Source organism: Rattus rattus, chromosome 8, assembly GCF_011064425.1.
Source record: "Rattus rattus isolate New Zealand chromosome 8, Rrattus_CSIRO_v1, whole genome shotgun sequence".
In the NCBI taxonomy this organism is placed as follows: domain Eukaryota; kingdom Metazoa; phylum Chordata; class Mammalia; order Rodentia; family Muridae; genus Rattus; species Rattus rattus.
Window position 1 is genome coordinate 95,864,267 of NC_046161.1, and position 16,172 is coordinate 95,880,438.

Here is a 16,172-nt window from a genome sequence, read left to right on the forward strand (position 1 = left end):
AACAAACAAACGCCTACAAATAAATATATCATATGACCCACCCACACTATTCCTTGGCATATGCCCTTCACATCCTACTCCATAGAACCTTGTTCAGCCATACTCACTGATGCCCTCTCCACGATAGCTAGGAAATGGAAATGACCTAAATGTTCTTCAGTAGGTGAATGGATAATGAAAACACACACAACGAAATACTATTCAGCAGTAGAGAAAAAAAAATGAAAATTCAAAATGGGCGAACCTTGAACAGAGTATGTTGCAGGTCCAGAGAGACATATGTGTATGTTCCCCCTCACCTGCACTTCCCAGCTCCAGACCTCCAGACCCGTGAGTATATAACTTGGAGTATCCACCGGAACTCAGAAAGTACAAAGAAACCAACAGTGGGAGTGGTGGGGGATGGGATGGGGTTGAAACGGGAATAGCAGGATGCCGCCGACATGAATTCTCAAATGGAAAAGTGAGAAGGATCCTGATGCTGTGGCAGAAAGGGAGAGAGGTTAATACAGAAGGAGCAGAGGGAGGAGGAATTAACATGTAGGTATATGCCTATGCGTGTGCGTGTACGTGTACGTGTGCGTGTGCGTGTGCGTGTGCGTGTGTGTTAAAGGAGGTTATGGTGCTTGGGCTTATCGTGTTCTCCATAAGAACCAGAGACTGATAGGAAGCTCCAGTGCCAGGCATGAGAAACCTCCTTTCGAATGGTTGGTCAGTGTAGTTCACATGACTCTCAAAACAATCTTGACTATTGCTATTTCCCTTGGCTACACCTCAGAGGTTGGAGGTAAGCCCTTTTTGCTGAAGAAACCACATATTTCAGACACAGGACTTGGATAATTCAAGCCGTATCTGACCCAAAAGCCTCCTTCCCAAGGTCTAGCTTCCATGGTACCAGAAAAACACTATGCAAGCTGTCATGGGAGTGAAGCAATTGAGAGTCCTCGCCAACAGCAACGCCTATGAACCACATCAAGGATCAGCACCACAAGATGTACATGGTGCAAAAGGTGGTGGTGGTACCCAGCAGCTCTCTAAGTGGACGTAAGGCCCCCTCAACAGGAGGGGAATAACCCCTGGTAATAGACAACGCACTCACTTCCCAAGAGGTGAGCTCATGGATCTTAGACTGGAATCTGTTACTGTCACTTTCCTAGACAGCATAATTTCTTACTACACTAAATCTTATCCTTATACCCACAGGTGAGTGTAGCTACCATCTCTCGTCAAGGAAGCTTTTCTTTATCATCCTGAGTGAGGTAACCCAATGACAGAAAAACACACTTGGTATGTACTCATTGATAAGTGGATATTAGCCTAAATGCTCCAATTACCCTAGATGCACAGAACACGTGAAACTCAAGAAGGATGACCAAAATGTGGATGCTTCACTCCTTTAAAAGGGGAACAAGAATACCCTTGGGAGGGGATAGGGAGGCAAAGTTTAGAACAGAGACAGAAGGAACACCCATTCAGAGCCTGCCCCACATGTGGCCCATACATATACAGCCACCAAACTAGGTAAGATGGATGAAGCAAAGAAGTGCAGGCTGATAGGAACTGGATGTAAATCTCTCCTGAGAGACACAGCCAGAAATCGGCAAATACATAGGCGAATGCCAGTAGCAAACACTGAACTGAGAACAGGACCCCCATTGAAGGAATCAGAGAAAGGACTGAAAGAACTTGAAGGGGCTCAAGACCCCATAAGAACAACAATGCCAAACAACTAGAGCTTCCAGGGACTAAGCCACTACCCAAAGACTATACATGGACTGACCCTGGGCTCCAACTGCATAGGTAGCAATGAATATCCTAGTAAGTGCACCAGTGGAAGGGGAAGCCCTTGGTCCTGCCAAGACTGGACCCACAGTGAATGCGATTCTTGGGGGGAGGGCGGTAATGGGGGCAGGATTGGGAGGAGAACACCCATATAGAAGGGGAGGGGGAGGGATTAGGGGGATGTCGGTCCACAAATAAGGGAAGGGGGATAACAAACGAAAATGTAAATAAGAAATACTCAAGTTAATAAAGATGGAAAAAAAAAAAAGAAAGGAAACTTTTCTTTAGAGCAAATGGAGACCATCACAGAAAAACTACTACCAGACACAAGGGAAAGATCAACGGATCGCAGGAACTGCTGTGAAATGGGACAATGAATTAGAGGAGTGATCAGTCAAAACCAAGAAGAGAAGTCATCGCAAGTCTGAGCATGGGGCTGTCAGGGTTCAGCTAAATAGTTATTAAACAGGTTTTGACATATGAACAAAGTCAGAAAATGTACACAGGAGCCAAAAGGGGAGTGGATGGATTGGAGAGAAACACGACAGGCGTGTAAGCCAGTCTTATGTCAACTTGACACCAACTGGAGTTATCTGAAAGGAGGGAACAAACTCAGTTGAGACGATGCCTCCATAAAATCCAGATGTAATCACTCTTAATTAGTGATTGATGGGGGAGGACCCAGAATGTTGTGGGTGGTCCATCACTGAGTTGGTGGTCTTGGGTTCTATAAGAAATCAGGTTGAACAAGCCACGTGGAGCAAGCCAGTAAGCAGCACCCTTCTATGACCTCTGCATCAGCTCCTGCCTTTAGGTTCCTGCCCTGTTTGAGTTCCTGTCCTAACTTCCTTTGGTGATGGTGGAAGGGTATGATGAATAAACCCTTTCCTCCCCAACTTGCTTTTCAGCCATGGTGTTTGTCAAAGCAATAGAGGCCCTAACTAGGACAATAGGAAACAAGTGGGGACAGACTGATGATACCTCACAGAGAGGAAGGAATGGGGCTGAAGAGTCCTCCCTAGAGTGACAGTGACCTAGCTTTAAGTAAGTTAGATTGTCAACAACAAGCCTCGTGACGTCACGAGCTGGCCACAGGAAGATGAACACAGTTGATATTGATGATGTCACTGAGATAGAAACAAATATAGTTTTTTTAAACACGGCTCATTCTGACCATCAAGTCAATAAATATTCTTCACATAGATGGGTATGTGCTCATTACAAATCAGCAGACAGGTAAGAAATCCGCTTAGGCCTATAACATTTAAATAGTGTCAGCATTTTTCTTGTGTTGTGTTTTTTCCCTTTCTCTACTTTCTCAGCAGTGGTTGTAGCAGAAAGGGGGATGGGGTGGGGGTACTTTGGACTTAAAGTCCTGGAATGGAATTCTGACCTTGCTAATTTACTGGCTATGAAGCCCTGGGAAAATGATATAATGTTTTTGAGCCTTTATTTTCTCCCTCTTCATAAGAGGGGGACTATTTTTGTCTTAATTAGTCATTGCTTTTATCGCAGACTCCTTGCAAAGTTCAGTGTCTGGGCCAGTGAGAAGGTTCAGTATAGTTCCATCCTTGGGACCCAAATAGTGGAAAGAGAAGAGTTCTCTGATCACCATATTGTACTGCACACACACACACACACACACACACACACACACACACACACACACCAATACATTAATGCAATATTAAGTTCAATGGCTTATAAAGTAAAAAAAGGATGCTTGTTCATTGCCTCCTCATTCTGAGCAACCCCATTGTTCCATTAGCTCCCTTTGGATCGTGATCGATGTGATATGACCTTGAAAGGTTTACTTGGGGTAAGTTTCAGAGGTTTGTCACTCAGGCTTCTTTTGAGAACAGAGTTGTTAGAATAAAAGGGGATTTATTAGACTGGCTTTCATGCTGCATGGGCTGAGTCAGACAACAATGGCTGTGTGTGTGTGTGGGGGGGGCTGTGGACCCAGTGAGGCTCCATCTAAGGCTGAAGGCCTTGGCAGCCCCAGTCTGGCATTGGGGGTTTGGAAGATCCTGGCGAGCCCATTGGTTTTCGGATGACGTTGGAGGGCTGGAGAAGCTGGACTGAGGAACCAGAGAAGGATGGCTGCAGGGCTAGACATAGAGTAGATGCACGTACAAGCAAGTGGGGAGGGCAGGCAGGGAAAATGCAAGAGCTTTCACCTCCTTATATCTGGGCTGCATCTGGAAGTTACCACCTACTTGGGAGAGCGGTGCCTTCTCTCAGGTACTCTTTGGGGAAGCCACTCTAGCTGCCCTTCCTGGAGATGTGGCTTAGCTGTTTCCAGATCCAAGCAAGATTAACCACCATGGGAGATAACAGTTCATCATGGTAAAGAGAACATAGCAGAGCAGAGAAATTCACATCGTGACCACCGGGAAGCAAAGAGAAGGGGGGATAGGATTCGGGGCAAGATGCAGTCCCAAAGATTTGTCTCTACAGACCCCTACCTCTAACCAGAGCTCATCTCTTACCTTTCAGCACCCCTCAGTAATGCCATCAGATGAGTGAACTGCACAACATAGAGTCAGAACCCCCATGACCTAAATCATTTCTGGAAACAACATCATAGACACCTTCAGAAGTGTCTCATCTCGGACATTCATTTCCTCAGGCTGACCACGTCACCCACCAAAGGTAGGTAGAACATTGCTCACTGGAGTGTTTATGGCCATTTGAGGGCTGGTTGAGGTCTTGGTCATGCCTGGGTTTTCTCACACATGTGGCTCATCTCTCTGCCCCATCTCTCATTTTTCAAACAAGAAAGTCATCTTGAGTGTGATGTCATCATGGTTGGCGGGTGGCAATGCACCAGATATTTCTCAAGCCTAGGCTCAGAACTGGTAGAGCATTGCGTCTGCAGCTCTCCGCTGACCAAAGCAGATCACTAGGCCCTCCGAGGGTCAAACAGGTGGAGAAGGAGGAGTCTTCCTTCCACGAGAGGAGCCTTGGAGGCGCAGGGCAAGAGGCGTTGGCAGTGGTCATTCTTCAGAATCTTCCACCCTTTGCATTGTTGTGGAGATTTAATAAGAACATACCTGGAGCTGCCCACGGCAGCAGCCAGCAGACAGATGTGCAACCCTTGTGTCAACGTCTCCCTTCCTACAAAAAGCTAAGAGCGCGACCAGACGCGCCGGATCTTCCGGGTGCACAGCAAAGGGAGCGCGGGCAGGGATAGAACAGATGAACTTTTGCAGCGCATGCCTGGAGCACTGCTTACGCCTGCCTCGTCAGGCAAGTGTTTTCAAAGAGATTTCAAAAGAGCGAAATTATAGGCCTCGCTTTTAGCAAACCTTGGCAATGTGGTGTCTCTCTCTTACTCTTCTTTCTTTCCTCCCCCAAGAATACCCTCTGGAATGATAGGACTTCACCTTCTCATCTCCAGAGGAACAATGTGTTATTTTGGTCTGCCTTTGATCACCAGTGATTCACTTTAAAGGCAGCGCTGCTGAAAATGCGCACAGGAAGCTGGGCTGCAATCAGAAAAATGACTATGTAAAAATGGCGTCCTCATCTCTCTGCTCTTATATTTCCCTGGGAGGTGTTTTTTTCTCTCTCTCTCTCTTTTTCCCTTTCACTTCCTAATCCATTGGCCTGTGGAGACCCAGCCTGACTGAGCAGGTAGGCAGTTCTCCTCACATCCTCTCTGAGTTTTGCCAGGAATTAACTGGAGACTATATTATTATGTAATTTGCCAAAATGACATTTGACTTAAGGCTGCCAAGCAGCTAAAGTAAGCTTTTCTTTTATTTTTACTTTAAAAAGTAGTCGGAAACGACGCGTTAAATTATGATTACAATGATGGTAATTTCACAAAATGTATTGAAAACCTGAACGTTTGTCAGAACTCTCAATGCAGCTGCCTGCATTTTATGACCTGGAGGAAGCAAGTGAAAAACTTGTGGTTTTTAAAGGTGAAAGTTGAGAGTCAGCAAGGTGGCTCATTGGTTACCGGCACTGTGGTCAAACCTGAACCACGGCTTCATTCCTAGGACCCATGTGACGAAGAGAGAAACTATCTTTCAAAGATGTCCTCTGAGATACGTGTGTGGGCTGTGGCACAGGCCCACCTACTCACACTCAAAATCAATAAGAATATGCAAAACCTATCTGAATGAAAGTTGAATTTACGATAGCTTTAGATCTGTGGCAAGGTTTTAAGGATATGCATAGGGGGAAGAGTCCCAGCTAATCATCACCATTTCCCCTGTGCTGACAGACGACATCATCAGGGAAGAGCTGCTACAGTTATGTGACCAGCTTAACTAAATCCAGGCTCCATGTGAGTCTCCCCTTTCCCTTGAACACTTCCACTTTGTTCCCAGTACAATCTAGGGCACCATGCTTCATCTAGTGATCATGTCTCCCTGAGAGACTCTACCCTGTGTTGCTTTCTCGGTCTTGTTTTTAATGATGTGGACAGCTGTGAGGAAGGCTGGTGGGGATGGTTATAGAACATTTGGGTCCCGTTGATATTATCCTCGTTATACTGGATTATGCATGGACTTCAGGGTGGATGTTATAAAGTTGTTCTTCTGGACATTCTTGTCGCCATGCTGCTGGCTTATGACATCATCATAGCTTATGACATCATCATAGCTTATGACATCATCATGCTTCTGGCTTATGACATCATCATGCTGCTGGCTTATGACATCATCATGCTGCTGGCTTATGACATCATCATGCTGCTGGCTTATGACATCATCATGCTGCTGGCTTATGACATCATCATGCTGCTGGCTTATGACGTACATCCTTGCCAGTGGCAACACTGTGTTGAGTACTGAAAAAATTGGAAATCAAGGCTTCACAGCAGGGGGTTAGTGTAGCACATATTCTTACATTGTCTTGTTGTTTGTTCTCAGCATTGAAAATTAATTAAATTGTGTTCATTGACAATTTCACATACAGGCATCATTTAAGTGACTACTCTTAACCCCACAATCTCCCATTTCCCTGTTTCTTTCTCCCTTCTCCCTACAACTCTCTTTCTCATGCCCTTGTCTATTCGTTTTGTTTTGTGATCTGCAGAGTTTTACTGGAATCTTCCACACAACCATGTGTTGGGAGCTATCCTTTGGAGCCTGGACACACAGGGGAAGGCAATGGCTCATCCCCAAAACTCTGTCACTTGCTGATAGTTGGGCAGTAAGTGGTGAGGCCCAGAAGCCCTTCTGCTTCCTCTGACTGTGTAAAATGTCAGTTTTGTGCTGACCCCATGCAGGTAATCATAGTTGTGAGTTCATGACTGTAATGTTTTATCCAGTCTAGAGTATGGCATCTCACAGCCCTTTACTCTCTCTCCTGTCTCATATACACTTCCCACCCTTTTTTCTGCAGTGTTCCCTAAGCCTTGGAGGGCACAGTGTAAATGTCTTGTTTAGGACTGAGCCCTCAGTGCTCATTTATTCTCAGCATCTTGAGCAGCCATGGGCCTCTGCACTGAGTACCATTCACTGCACAGGGAGGCTTCTCTGATTAGTGCTGGGAGCAGTTTTTGTCTGTAGGTACAAAAAAGATATTTAGAATGCAATTTGATGTGATGTCAATTTATTTCAACAACACGTGTTAGTTTCTTTCCTGTTTTTGTGTCAAAGTACCATGACGAAAGCAACTTAAAAACACAGCATTTAACGGGGTTTACGGTCTCAGAAGGTTAGAGTTTATGATGGCACAGCAAAGGCACTGCGGCAGGAAGAGCTGAGAGCTCACATCTTGATCAGTAAGCAAGAAGCAGAGGCTACACCGACAATGGTAGGAGTCTTTTGAAACCTCCGGGCCACCATTGACACATCTCATCTAGCAAGGCCACACCTCATAATCCTTCCCAGACGGTTCTATCAACTGAAGCTATTCTCACTCAAACCACCACACAGCATTAGCAAGTTTCCCACTTGGGCTTACGACCTCCACAGGCATGGGTTGTTAACCCAGGTTACGATGCCAGACATGGGTTCTCTGGCATAGAGTGGGATGCAGATCCAATCAGAGGACAGTTGTTTATGGTTTCTGCAGAACAAGCAGTTGGGCCACTGTTGCATACGTGGCCACAGTGTGCCCAGAAGTTTGGTTTCTTGGGGTCACAGTGATCACAGCTGGAAAAGACCATCAAGTCCCCTCTTACCTCAGCCCCTTGCATAGCACCATCTGGCATTTTGACAGCTAGCCAGCAGTGAGGGAGTTTCCAACCCCATTCCACTTTGCTATTCTATAGCTTGTCACCAAAGTATAGATAAGAGGATAGTGTCTTATCTACAAGTTCTGGCAGGAAGCCAAGAAGGCTGACAAGAGCCCGCATGGTCTTAGGGTTCTTTGGGGTCTCTGTTCAGCCTCTGCTCAGGTGTGTCACACCTCGGACAGGGGACTGTGTTTAGTAGCCCTCTGTGTCTGAGAACAGCTTTATATAGTCATGCAGGGGAGCTCCGTGTATTCTCTCCGTTGTACTGTATTTCGGTTATAAGATAGCAAGTATCCATAGAGCTTTTTTTTTTTTTGGTTTTTTTTCGGAGCTGGGGACCGAACCCAGGGCCTTATGCCTCCTAGGCAAGCACTCTACCACTGAGCTAAATCCCCAACCCCTCCATAGAGCTTTTAAACCCACCTTTTATTTGGGTTAATTTCCCTCCTACAGCTTTATCTCCCCAATTTCCCCAACTCCATCCCCACATAAACCTTTCCACCCTCATGTTCTTGCTCTCTACTTCCCCTCTAACCGTGTTCTACTATGTTCTCTCTCCCTTAGAGACCATCTTGAATCTTTCTAGTTCCCCGGCCTCCATAGACACTCCATACTAAACAACCAAAGCTGAGGAGTTATAAACAACCAAAGCTGAGGAGCTGAGGTTACGATCCACAGGTAAGATCGAGTGTGCAGCCTTTGTCTTTCTGGGTCTGGATTACTTCACTCAGCATACGTATTTTTTTTTTTAAATCCATTTACACGAGAATTTCCTTATTTGAAGTTTTCTTTGCGAACAAAGAATATTCCAATGTATAAACGCACCACATCCCCTAGCTATTAGGAACAAAGTAGCAATGACTATGTGTGAGCAAACATCTCTGTAGTGGACTATAGATCCCTTTGGATATATGTCAATAAGCTATATGTTGGGTCATATGACTCAACCATTATTTCTGGTTTTCTGAGAAAGCTCCAGACTTATTCCCAAGGTGGCTATAGCGTACACTCCCACCGACAATGTGCAGAGGTTAACTTTCCCCATGTCCACACGAGCGTCTGTGGTCATTTGTTTTCTCTTGACTCATCCTCTGCCTCTGCATACAAGGACTGCAAGTGTGTGCTACTGCAGCTGGTTTACAGAGTAATAAGAATCACTCCTAGAGCCCCGTGGAGGCTACTGCCCTGGACTCACTTAGCTACATTTCCAGTGTCACCATTTTTCTTGTCTTAGCAGCTTATTGAGGTATTTTCTAGCCATTACAAGTTATGATTAGTTTTGATCCATTTATGATCAGTTGATGTTTATTGCTCTAAGAGTCAGGTTGCAAAGCAGGCTATGAAGAGGTTCCTTTGAATGCTTTAAAATATTTCCTCATGCACACGCTCTTAGAAACTGCACATAGTACATCATTTCAACCTTCCGGGAGGACATTTTCACCAATCCTATGATGAGGGCATTTCCATCCTGAGCCTGCCTTTGACTGCTCCCTGACTCTGGTGTGCCACTCTTCGGTGGGAGCCAGTGTCTGTATCACCTCACATCCCCTCAGAGGTGCTCTTTACTGATCTCGGTATTTCTCATTCCAATCAAACCTTCAGGGTTAAACTCTGCAGCAAAGGGCAACCTGCTTACATCAGGAAAATGCCTCTCCTCTTGGGTAAACCACATTGTCCCTCAAAGGCATGTTCTACATAACGAGGCTAATGGTGCCTCCTGGATCTATTGGCGAGAAAAAGTGTAACACACATCCAGATAACACACGGGAGAGAATTTGTGACTGGTGTAAGAAAACATGGTGGTCGAACCTGAGGAGTCATTAAGAAACAAAAGTTATGGGAATGGTAGAATGGTGGATCATACTGGGGAAGGTAACCTGTTGAGGCAAATCCTTCCTTCCTTTAAACCCCTTGTGTGCACATATGTGTCGACACCCTTCTCCATAAATAACCTCCTGCATGTTGATGGGGAACAACCCTTCTTCTCTGCTGATATCAATGATAGCTACTGTCTCTGTTGTCCGTGCATAGAATTCAGTTCTAATCAGAGCCTCCTTTGGGTTTCAATTTCTTCCATAGAACTATGAGGTCCTAAAGAATGAGATGATGTTCTGTGAGTCTCAGTATCTAAAGTGGCATTTTGTTGCATTGGGCGCCGTCTATTTCGAGTAATTAAAAACCAAAAACCGAAAACCAAAAACCACTCTACCGCCTTTCCTGGGACCTCCACCCATACCCAGCTTAGCTCTGGGATCAGTAGCTGCCACACCCACTCTCAGCTTGCCTCAGAGCTGTGACCCTGGAGCTGTTGCCCATGTGTTGACCACTGCTGGCTTCCTGTTCTTTCTGGCATAACTTCACCAAGCCGCCATCATTGACCTGGCTACTCACTCTCCCCACCTTTGCTCCACTGATGAAAAACACTCAGACAGCTTTAATCCTTTAGAAGTTATCTACTAGCAAAATTGTTGGGCACAGACTGTCCTGCCCTAAATTCTTCAGATAGCCTGTATCAGCTAGTTTCCACCAACCTCCTTGGCTCCCCACCCACTGCGGAGGCTGCAGGCCCTAGCTGCCCCGCGCTCTTAGGTAACTGCTGCTTTCTTCTTGTTCCAATGCCTGGCAGCAAAAAGCTTTCTCTTATCCTCCATCTCCTCTTTCCTCCTGGGACCAAGAAGTCCCACCTGTCCCTTCCACCCAGCAGTTGGCACCCAACCTCCTTTATTGACCAAATCAAGAACCAATTAGGGAACCAGACTTCAGCATCAGCATTTGCCCCTATAGCATTTGGCCCAGACTAGATGCTCATGCTATCTAATTAATGAAACCAACACATCTTCACTAATGCCAACTCTCCCCACATACTTTTTGTCCTTCAGTCCTCTCTACCCCTTTAACAAGTCTGGCATAACTTCTGCATCCTCTGTTGTCCGAGCTGTTCTGACTGGCTATTAACAATTCTGTCCACCTCTGGCCTTGCTATTCCTCCTGCCTTGAGTATTCATCCTCCTAGCTTTTATTCACCATCTCACTCTTCTATTTACCACACAGTTCAGATGCTGTCTTATTAGGGAGAGCTTTGGGGCCATCCTTCAAGGACTCATTTCTAAGAGAGGCTTACTCACCATCCTTTTCATTCCCATCGTAGGATTTGTCTATGTTTACAGATACTCTTTCTTCTCCGGGACTCCCAATCTCTCTGTGTTTTCCTTTTGTCCCTCTGACTTAATTGATAACCACTACCTTTTCTGTCATTGTAGAGCCACAATGGCATCATGAGGTTGGGCCTTTGAGAGCTGATTGTGCCAGAAGAGCTCCACAAGTCCTGTTTTGAAAAAGTGGAGATTTTTATGAAAGAGGCTTCACATACAGGTCAGTCCTCTTGTCCTTCCTTCTCTCCCATCAGATGAGGTCACAGTATGCACCCCCTTTCCAGGAATACAGCAATAGGTGCCATCTTGGAAGCAGATAGAATGGGACTTCTCTAGACGGCAGGCCTTCTGGGTCTTGGCCTTGGGTTTCCCAGCCTCTAGAGCTGGAAGGGATAAATTTATATGATTTATAAATGACCATATCTGTGATGTTGGATTGTAGTGCAAAATAAACCTAGAACTGGATGTGATGACTCCTGTCTATGATGCCAGCATGTAGGAGGCAGAGACAGGAAGGTTACCGCAAGCCTAAGGACAGCTTGGATCATACACTGAGTGCCAGTTCAGCTTAAGCTACAGAGTTAGACCGTGTTCAAAAAAATCTAGAGACAATTATGAGGGAACATCATATGAGAATTCTGAATATTCATCTCTGCCATCCTGTGTGACTGAGACAATAGAACAGGGGGTTGTGTCTCCTGTTATTGATGAAGTTCAAGGGGTAGAGAAGGGAGGAAAGAGAATTGAGGCTGTCTCTGCATGACCCTTCTAACTTGCAACCTCTGGAGAAGGACTCTCTTCCTTCCTTGAGTGAAGCAGGGTTGGGTATAGACTTAGGAGAAATGGCAGGGTAGGGACCTGGGATTATATTGAAAGGCTACCGTGACATCTTAGGACTCAGCTAATTAGTGCCACCAGATCCAAATTTGGGCTGAGTCCCCAACTCTTGTTAGGAGGCCTATACATACTCTTGTCACACACTCCTCATATACTTTTGATATACCATGGGTGGATGAGACGGGGTAGCTGGATAGAGTTGGACATCTGTAGGGCTGAGGGTGCAGGGGCTTTAGAATAGATCTGCACTCACTAAGGGGCACTTGACTTCCAAAGACTGACTTAATCACTGTTTAGAAAGGTCTTTATAAAAGTATTCAGAACACGTATTGCTCGTTTCTTAATGAACACAGCAGACACCCAGCAGAATTTCCTGCAATAATCTGGGTCACCAAGGACATCAGTTGTTTTCTCATGCTCTTCGTTTGGAGGGAGGGGTTCTCAGTGCTTCAGCTATCGGGGACTGAACCTGTCACCTTACAAATGCAAGATATTATGATTGGAATTTAATACGTCCTTCACAGAGGTACCTGTTTGAACCCTTGCTCTTCCACGGGCCATGTTGCTTTGGGAGGCTGTTCAGTAGGAAGCAGAGCCTTACTAGAGGAGGTAAGAGATGGAGCTGATGATCATAGCTAGGCCTTGTTTCTTCCTCTCTCTCTCTCTATTTTCTGATTCATGCACTTGTGAATAAGTACTTTCTCCAAGTTCCTGCCACCATGGAGTGGCCCAGTGTCATGCCTTCTACGACACGACAGACCATCTCCCCTCAAACAAGGCTTTCACGATCCTTTCCTCCTTTAAGATGCTTCTTGTCAAGTATTTAATCACAGTCATGGAAAGAGTAACTAATGCACGAGGTGAATTCAGTACCGCTGAGCTACACTTCCAGTTCCCACTGTCCTCACCGTCACCATTAATCTGCTCTTGGGGAGAGTGTGAGGTTAAATTCTTTAGTGACATTTACTTCTCGTTTTCTCTGTGGATTCTGTGTTCCATTTACATGATTTTCTTATCCTGTTAGGATGCATTCATGAATTAGGGTGCAAGTCTATGCGATTTTTTAAAAAAAAACAACAACATTTTTTTCCTTTCTTTTATGAGTCGAAAAAGAAAAAGAAAACATTTAATTTCATTTTGAATTTAAAAATCTTTCTCTCCATTTTTCACATCTTCTGTTCTTCTGGTTGCTCCTGAGAGCATCCTCCCAACTCACATAAAATTTCATATCCCCTACAGTATCTTTAAATGTAAGAAAAGCTCTCTCTCTCTCTCTCTCTCTCTCTCTCTCTCTCTCTCCCTCCCTCCCTCTCCCTCCTTTCCTCTCTCTCTATCTCTCCTCCTCCCTCCTCTCTTCTCTCTCTCTCTCTCTCTCTCTCTCTCTCTCTCCCTTTCCTCTCTCTTTCCCTCCCTCCTCTCTCTCTCTCTCTCTCTCTCTCTCTCTCTCTTTCCTCCCTATCTCTCTCTCTCTCTCTCTCTCTCTCTCTCTCTCACACACACACACACACACACACACACACACACACACAGATGATTTCAGGGAAAAAAAGCTTTGTGTGTGTGTGTGTGATTGTGAGTACGTCTGTGTTCATGCAGATGAAGATAACTATACCTTATTATGGTAGACAAGACTGAAGCATGTTAAAAAATCTGACAGAGCAGGTGTAATGAGAGCCTTGAAAAATTCAAGCACAAACCAGAGTCTAACACCATGATCACGTGGAATTTTATTAGGAAATATGACACGGACCCAAAGGATCCAGGTCTAAAGCTCACCCTGAAGCTACCTAGCTGTACAGGCTTTGCTTGGCTAATTTCCCTGAGCCTACGTTTGTAGTCAAAGGGATGATATGAGTATCTACCCCGTTGAGTTGTCACAAGATGTCACCATGATAATATTATCAAGTCACTTCAGCCCCCAGTATAAATGCTATTTCATTTTTTTCTATCTACACTCACCCACCTCCTTTCCAGGAAAATTCGTAACTGCTCTTCAGCTGAGCGATAAACTAGAAGGCATTCATTCTCACTGTGGCTGAAGCCCATCTGCGCCCCTTTTGTCTCTTTTGACATTTTGAAATGAGTGCTCCATAATGCGCTCTCATGGTGTACACATTACTTCATCTCCTTCAGCCAGCATCTTGACTTCGACTCCGACTGAATAAAGGAAAGCAGGAAAAATAGCCTTGTTTGTCTAAGACCATTAATAGAAAGTTGTCTGGGTAATGTTCCGGAGGATACATCAATTAGAAATAATATTTGGTTCTAAGGAATGAAGAGCTGAAAATAATGGCTTGAATCAATGGAGGGCTTTCTTTCCTTGTAACAAACAAAGAAACAAACCTGGACATAATGGTCATCTTCCTGGTATTGAAAACTCAGGTTCCTTTTACCATTTTGTTTAGCCTGCCTTAGCAAATGCTACTCTGGCCTCATCGTGTCTGACCCCCTGCACTCTGGGTAGAAACAAGAGAAGGGCCAAAATAGTAAATGTATGCTCTAGCAGAGTCAGGTCCTTCACTCCCTTCCGCAATGCTCCTGGGTAGTGCCCCACACCAGCCTTAGAACCTCCTGCAGTGTTAGCAATGTTCTATGTGGACTCAGGATGTTAGCTACTAGCTGCTTAGGACTTCCTGGCACTCAATATTGGCTAGGGAAAGCGGAGAAGTACACTTTTAGTTCTACTTAACAAATGCAAAGGGCTATATGTACCGGCTATACTGAAGAACACAGGGTTAGATCTGATTTATAACTAACCCATCCACAAACAAGGCTGGAAAATGTATAGACTTGGGGGCTGGGACCATTGCTACCTCTCACAATATTTTTTCTTCATAAGGAAAAAAAAAAGATGTGAAAGGGTGGGGCAAACAGTAGAGTCTACAAGAGGATGCTAGCTATATGCCAACGTTCCTTCAGCCCAAAGGAGTAAGATCTTGAGGGCTTATGGTAAGCTGTGATGTGGTGTGTCAGGGGAGACCTCTGTCTGAGTATCAGGGTCCTAAATCTTGGGGTTCATTCAAGAACCCTTTGCCTAAACTGGGGTTTAAAAGATGACTGAGAGTCTCTCTTCAAAGATAATAGGGTGACCTGCTACGAAATAACAGAGTCAATTAATGGCCTTTCAAACACCACCCCCGGTAAACTGTAAAATCTCAGAAAGAAAATGCCCTGAGCTCATGTTTTTTAAAATGTAGGGAGGAAAAGCTAGAGAGATTTTGATGCCACCTATTGGCAGAAACAAGTATCAGGTGGCCCTCCATAGCATAGCTTGTTACCGAGCACTAGAGGTATCGCAGGTCATGAAGGGTCCTTGTGATCTCTGCCTCAGCTTGGAACAAGTGTTATGAACTCTCCCTTGACTCTCCACATCTTAGAAAGGCTTCTTTGGAAAAGTCCTCTCTGCTTTCCAGTAACACAGCTCGCCTCAGGAGTACATGGAAATGAAAAAGGAAAGCACGTCCTTCAATTCTCAAAATTACATGAAGTAGGGAAAAAACACATCTCATACCTTTGAGCTATAAACAACCCTGGGGTGAAATTCAAGGCATTTCTTTGATCCGAGGTCTCAAAAATAAGTCCCGTTTTTCTAGCCATCACTTGACTGGTTGGATGTGTAACATACGACAGCTCAAAAGGAAGAAAAGAAAAAAAAAAGGAAAGAAAACAGAAATTCCATTTCAAAACAAAAATGCTCACCCTGACTCACTCAGGGAAGGAGCCAAGGTTTCTGATGTAGGGTACTGACTCTCCGCCTGCTATTCCCCCTTCATCATCTGCCACCCTTCAAAATGCTATCCACCACACAGGGAAGAGTTCACATCCCTTCCCTCTTGTTCCCTGGCTCCCTTCCAGCCTTTGACTTGTCATACTGATGGGTGAGATGCCTTTCGTACTGGCATAGGACACAGAGCGGATGCCTCCCCTTATGTTATCCAGCAGACCCAGCGAGTGGAGCCTCCTTTCAAGCTTGGGAACATTGGTGCCACAGAGTCCAGCAGCCTGGCTTTCGCTAACCTTAACCATGGCTGTAGAACACAGCAACCCAGAATCCATGAAAAAGAGAGTTGGGAGGAGGTGAGTGGAATGGGGAAAGGGAAGGTTTTGATTTCACAATGGTAGAGGGGACTCCGGCTGGTGGGCAACTTGCCGTGGGGGCAGTGACGAAGAGCAGAGTTTGTGAGCTGGTTATAAATCATCGT